This window comes from Branchiostoma belcheri, unplaced genomic scaffold (assembly GCF_001625305.1).
Source record: "Branchiostoma belcheri isolate BF01 breed outbred unplaced genomic scaffold, Haploidv18h27 scaffold199, whole genome shotgun sequence".
Lineage (NCBI taxonomy): Eukaryota > Metazoa > Chordata > Leptocardii > Amphioxiformes > Branchiostomatidae > Branchiostoma > Branchiostoma belcheri.
In genome coordinates this window covers 662-6,795 of record NW_017803479.1, presented here as the reverse complement: position 1 = coordinate 6,795, position 6,134 = coordinate 662, and the positions used below count along the sequence as shown (strand labels likewise).

Sequence of the window (6,134 nt, the reverse complement as noted above, 5' to 3'; positions counted from 1 at the left end):
CCCCCCGGTCCCCCCATGTCAAAAAAAGCCCGGTCTAGGTAGGGTTAAGGGTAAAGTAATCACCTGCTCAGACAGGTTTGACCATCTTCTTTTTATGTGTTCATGTGATTGTGACACAAATAATGTCAACAGTTACTATTCATACATATGCCATACGTCATTGTGGACTACAGTATTGAGCCTTGTTCATGTGAAGTCACCCAAACCAAGATTCGGGTAACTCGCATTCCTCACATCTGGTCCACGTGCCACACCACATTCCTTTGAAACCGATTCCGATCACAATTCGCCTGAGCTACATTTATTGTTGTTTGATGAAAACACGCTAGGTAGCGTGTTATTATTGTCAGAGGTCAACGACCTGCTTGCTGGTGCCCCCCTCCCAACGTATCTCGGCCGAATGCCGACGTGGTCCCGCCAGAGGCGGTGAAGCTCGTCCTAGAACGGACACATTATTTGACCATTACTACTCTTTAAGTTGCTGCCACGTAAAATTTGGTATTGCATATAAATAAAGAAATATCACCCTGTAATCCATGACTAGGTGAAGTCACATTGAAATCACATTGCGTTCAGACGCAAATCGCGATGCGGGAAAACCGATTCGAAACCACCTCTAGAAGTGGCTTGGGATCGAGGCGCTTTCAATGTGATTTGGAGCGTTCAGATGGAGCCGCTTGAAACCGGCTTCGGGGTAAACCACATGTAAAGCGCCTTCACTGACTTCACATGAACACGGCCATAGAAAGATGAGCTGCAGCTGTGTGTGATTTGATTGAATTCTAGTAAATCATCTTTAAATTAGCAACCTCAGTGTATTTACCGTGACAATGAAGAGGACAAGGAAATAGAATGAAAGAAAATTGGAACTTTGTTTTTATTCATATTGAAACATGCGACATTCTTTTCCAACAACCACGTATCAGGTACTTTAGACTACTACATGTATTAAGCACTATACAACATGTATACCAATACTGAATAAATTTGACTGAATAAACAAATTTGTTTCTGTTATGTTTTATTCAAGGATTTTTTTATCAAAACTTTTCGTCTCGCCTACAGAACCAAAAGAGGTATGAGTTTACAAAAATATAAAAACAATGTATTTTTCAACTGTGCACAAAAAAAGCATATATGTATTTACAAGTTCATCTATGTTTCAACTATGTCCAAACTCAATGTTGAACATCGAAATAAAAGCATGAAAGTATAAACAAGCTTGCATATTGCCAAGATCATTTGGCTCTGCTGGTTATAGTCATTACAAACGATAGTAGGTTGTATCTTACTCAACGTAAAACAGAATGCAGTGGCTATAAAACTATATATACACAATACACAGGTACAACATATTTCCCCCAGACGTCCTATCAGGTGAATAAGCTGTACATTGATGCTGAAATATAGTTGCGGACTACATAGTCATCACCCAATAGTTTAAATTACAAGCACAGGTATATTAGGTGCACATTAACTGTATTATGAATTTCAATTTCTAATATTAATCTTTTATGTGTTTCTTACCCATATAAGTTATAATATTATAATATATACTAGGGCTGCGGACCGGTACACTGTACCGGTCCAATACCGTAAAAATCGTTTCGGTACAGGTCCAAAATACCGGATCATGAAGTAACGAGTATATACCGAAATAGCTAGTTTACACCATGTATATGACTAAAGATAGGTAAATCCTACCACAAAGACGAAAAATTAGCACTGGAAAAGACGTAAACACCGTCGATTGATTTGAGATCCTCAGTCTCACGAGACATCGCGAGAGTGTGGCTGATCCAGGGTTGTGATTGGTCAACAAACTCAAATCAGGTCAGAGGTCAGTCATTTTCCCTTCCCTCCAACACTTTATTATTGTTTCTGTGTCATGATTGAAAAAGTGAAGAACACGTGTTAATTTGTCAAATTGTTCAGGTACAGGTACAGGTCCGGACCTGTACCTAAACCTCTGTACCAGTACCTGTACCTGTACCTGGTGTTACGTTTAGGTACGCAGCCCTAATATATACATACAGCTACGCCAATGTGGGATTGTGCACTATTATATTTCAGCTCGCGTTGATCTCTAGATCTAAAAGTGAACGGTCACTTGAAGTCGTACAAGTGTAGATATTGAAGATTGTGCTATCTGCTTGTTTAGGCAAATGCCTTGTATTCATGTCCTCTGATGATGAAGGTCGGCGGTCCGCCATCTTTGCTGCGGAAGAGCACGAAGGCCATGGCCATGCCAATCCACTGGGAAGGAAAATCATTGGATTAGGAAAATGTTACTGGATACCTGCACAGACCTGTACTTATCCCATCCCACAACACTGTTCATCCATAATACGTACACTCGTACTCTTTCGTCTTTGTATGTAAATGAAATCATGCAACAAAATAAGGGGAAACGAGAAAACAATTATGAATGTCTGATAAAAAGTCGATGCAAGTTTTCAAACTCACTGTAATAAACGCCACGGCTATCGGCATGCCCGCCATGACACTGATGGCACCGCGCAGGTTGTCCATGATCTTCGTGTCACAAGCTAGGCTAGAGGGAAAAACAAAATGTTTCATTTGTTTAGGTACAAAAACATGTGCTAGTTCACTCGGCAAGACATGAGGCATAGTGTTGTCACATCTTATTATAGACTCCTCAGTCTTCGGTGCTGTAAACTTTCTTTTGTACTACTTAAAGAACAAAGAGGTTCCTTGACTTGAACTTGAACATGAGAGGAAGGATCATTTATGAAGAAAAGTATACTAGAGAAGTAACATTTGCAAAGCAAATGCATAATGTTTACCTTCGGACATGGTCTGCTCTGTTAATTCTTACTCAAACACATTCACATACATGTACTACTAGTATGTGGTGATAGGAGCAGAGCAGACCATGAAATCGTAACATTATGTAACCCAACACCAGTCAACATGGTGACAGACATAAAAAAATCATGTCATTGGCCAGGTCAGAGGTTATCCGGACTATAACTGACCCCTGTCGCGGAAAAACTGGGGTGTGCACCGTTAACAACATCAACAAATCTTACAGTAACTTAAGAAAAGCGAACATGCATCGCTTTATATTGTCACTGTCAATTCAAATTAGACAGTAAAAGGATATACAAGACTTACTTTCTCTTTCAGGACTTTCATAATGCTGTAGGCATATTCTGTTAACAAAAGAAAATATGTCACAAATACAGATAATGGATTCCTTATAAAGTCAAGTCAAGTCATGTTAGTACATCCAGTTGAAATAATAAATGTTTTTTTTTATTGTCCAAACAGTACCCGTGCAGTCGCAGCCTTTATACGGCTGAATTGATGCAGGGTATCACATAATAATCAATACAAATCACAACAATTACAACAATTAAATAATACACATGATACACATATTTGTTCCACAATTATTTTTTGTGGAATTGTCACAAGGGTCTGTGCGGCTGCCATTCGGCGCCACAAGGTGACCTCAATACGACTTTCCCCAACCGAAGTTAGGTACCCATTCACACCTGGGTGGAGTGAGGAAAGTCGTGTAAAGTGCCTTTCCCAAGGGCACAACGTCGGGGCGCATGTTCAGACATGTACCGGGTACGACTCAGAATCGAACCCGGGTCTCCCCGGTTCATATTCGATTGCTCTAACCACTACAACACCCGACGCCACATATAAAATCATTTAGAGGATCAAATATACTTACAATTGAGGACATCCAGTGTTTAGTAAATTACATATTTTGTACTAGTTACATGTACATGTCTATAGCTAACAGTACTGTAGCTTGGTTAAGCCTTACACTTTGTAATATACATGTACCCTCTCCAGTGTACCAGTTAAGAACAAAATTGGGACACATTTCAATGACCTGTATGTGACTAACTCACCAGCATTGTTATCTTCCAGTGCACATTTCAGTGCAAACTGCAGGGGGACGGTGTGAATGCCTTGCTCCAGGAGCTGGTCACAGTACTTCACTAGGGTGTCAATTGGCTGGGGGGAGGGCGGGGAAAAATATACTGTTAGGATTAGTGGGAATATCTTTGCTTATTCTCCTGAACTAATTATGAGGTATCGAGAGAACATTTACAGAAAGGTTTGTATAGACATGCCATGTTTGTCTGTGATGTCTAGTGGTTTAAGATGGTTATAGGGAAAGAAGCATGAAAGGAAGACATGAATGGCTAGTGGCAAAAGAAGGAATGGCGGAATGAAGAAAGTAAGAACAAAAAATAACAGGGAGAAAGGAAAAACAGCAAAATAACTGTAACATTGGCAGGTGACTTTTCTTTTGTTGCATATACTAGTAAGTTACTCTAATTATAATACCTGTTGATGGACCAAGTACTGAAAGTTTTTATAGAGATATAGAGAAAAGGATGCCTTTTTGTGATATATTCCAAATTCCAAATTTGTTTTCATAAACTCCAACATTTTTGTGGAAAATGAAGTGAAAGAGATTTCTAGAGCAGGCAATCAGTAATACTAGATCATGCATGTAACTTACAAACTGTTCACAAAATATGTACAAAGGCAGCTATGTTGCCAGTAAAATGTAATGGCACCAAGTAGTGGTGCATACCGGTTCACTGGACTTGGATCCGGACTTGTAAGAATGTTTAGGTTCAAGTCCAAAAAAACCCTAAAAGTCAAGAACCGAGTCCGGACTTATTACCATAAAAGTCCATTTCACATACCCCTTTTCTTACCATAAAAGTCCATTTCACATACCCTTTCCAAACCACCTAAAACCTTCCGTAGATTGCAAAATCTTTGCTGCAAACTGAAGAAAACATTGCCATGGGGCATCGCCAAGTACCGGCCTCCATGTTATGTGGCCAAAGTTTCACCCAGACAACATTGCATTTGCAAGGTAGCAACATGCAATTTTGTATATGCCATGGGCTTAGGTCCGGACTTACAAGTCCGGAACTGAACCTAAACCTCTGGACTTGAATCCAGACCTGAACCTAAAATTGGGTTTAGGTATGCAACACTAGCACCAAGCCAGGCCATAGCAATTCAACCTAAGATTAAAAATTAAGTATGGTCAACAAGTTTGTTCCATGACTACAAAATGAACTGAAACATAACATGTTCCTCAAGGGTCCCTACCTGGCCCCTCTATGTCCCTCTGCTGGCAGTACGCCATGACCAGGTGTTGGTACGTCACCTGGAAGGGAAGTCAGGTCACATGCCAACTTCAAGTATTTATCAGGCAGCTCTACAGTTTTTAATACACAAAACTTTAAAAACAACATATATCAGCAGGAACAAAAAATATAATTATGTAATCGCCATTATGTTATGGCATGGTGTATGTAAAAAAAGGTCCACATAGTGTGTTTTTTTATATTGAATGTTGGGAATAGAATACAGGTATTTTTTTTCACCAGTCAGATCTAGAAGCTTGACCCTTACTCTTGTTATAACAAGAATTTAGGATGTACCATTGTAGAAGTTGAAGAGTGGTGTATAGAATTTTTTCTTTTGGTTTTAGCTCAAACTAGACAAAAATGGGAATGGCCAGTGATGATATTTTCCTATCCATCCCCCTTCCAACATTTAAAAGAGAATAACCATAATACAATGTAACTGACACCTACTGTACTCTGTTAGGCTGTATGTCCTTTGCTTCCATGTTGGTCAGAAAACTTGTGTTCACTGTCCAGACTTTCAGCTGGACATTGTAGTGACCCACATCATACTTGGCACCTGCAATCAAACCTGTCTATAGTGTCACCACCCAAGGTGACTTGCACAAAAATGTTCACTATAGACAGCTGGCGAGTACTATAGACTGAAGTATTCTAATTTTCGGTCAATTTCAAAGGACCACAAAAAATAGGCCACAGAGACCTAGTGGTCCCTAGCAGGGGTTTGACTATAATATATACACTAATGTGGTCAGATGTACATGTGTAGATGTTCAGAAGACAAGAACATACGTGATTTCTTCCATCTTGTTCCACATCTGGTCCATGAGAGCCAGTTTGCTATTCCTGGTCTCCTCGGACAGCATGATACAGCATGATACAGCTAGGGAGTAGCATCAGAGCCTGCTTGGACGTGACCTGGCCTGTACATGGGTAAGGTCACATCAATTTAATTTCTTGGTTAACGGATTC

At 39.9% G+C, this 6,134-nt stretch overlaps 1 long non-coding RNA gene across 1 annotated transcript; it reads right to left on the bottom strand.

The window, feature by feature from the left end:
* Positions 1 to 2,041: 2,041 nt before the first annotated feature.
* Positions 2,042 to 5,716, bottom strand: LOC109468312. The gene is made up of 6 exons (XR_002140130.1): positions 5,613 to 5,716; positions 5,122 to 5,179; positions 3,894 to 3,999; positions 3,139 to 3,176; positions 2,467 to 2,554; positions 2,042 to 2,256 (listed from the first exon to the last, which is right to left on the bottom strand). It is a non-coding gene; the product is annotated as an uncharacterized LOC109468312 (long non-coding RNA).
* Between the last annotated feature and the right edge of the window lie 418 nt (positions 5,717 to 6,134).